General features: G+C 44.8%; 1 non-coding gene across 1 annotated transcript; it reads left to right on the top strand.

Annotated features, from left to right (window-relative positions):
* The first annotated feature begins 225 nt into the window (after positions 1 to 225).
* On the top strand, positions 226 to 299 carry Trnan-guu (transfer RNA asparagine (anticodon GUU)). The gene has a single exon. It is a non-coding gene; the product is annotated as a tRNA-Asn (tRNA).

Here is a 299-nt window from a genome sequence, read left to right as displayed (position 1 = left end):
ACTGATCGGCTACAGCTGGACACTTCGTAACCCGTCGTAACCCGTCGTAACCCGTCGTCTACAAAACTATTGGATCAACCATATTTGTAACAATCGTAACATCTATAATATCAATCACATTAGCAACAGTAGCAGCAGCAGCAGCAACAACAACAACAACAAGAAAATCAACAACAACTAAGAATAAAATTAAAATCTCTCTCTGGCGTAATCGGATTGTGAGTTGTCTCTGTGGCGCAATCGGTTAGCGCGTTCGGCTGTTAACCGAAAGGTTGGTGGTTCGAGCCCACCCAGGGACG

Source organism: Octopus bimaculoides, chromosome 22 (assembly GCF_046866305.1).
Source record: "Octopus bimaculoides isolate indiv1 chromosome 22, ASM4686630v1, whole genome shotgun sequence".
Classification (NCBI taxonomy): domain Eukaryota; kingdom Metazoa; phylum Mollusca; class Cephalopoda; order Octopoda; family Octopodidae; genus Octopus; species Octopus bimaculoides.
The sequence above is the reverse complement of the archived record's forward strand: the minus strand, read 5'-3'. Positions and strand labels throughout refer to the sequence as shown.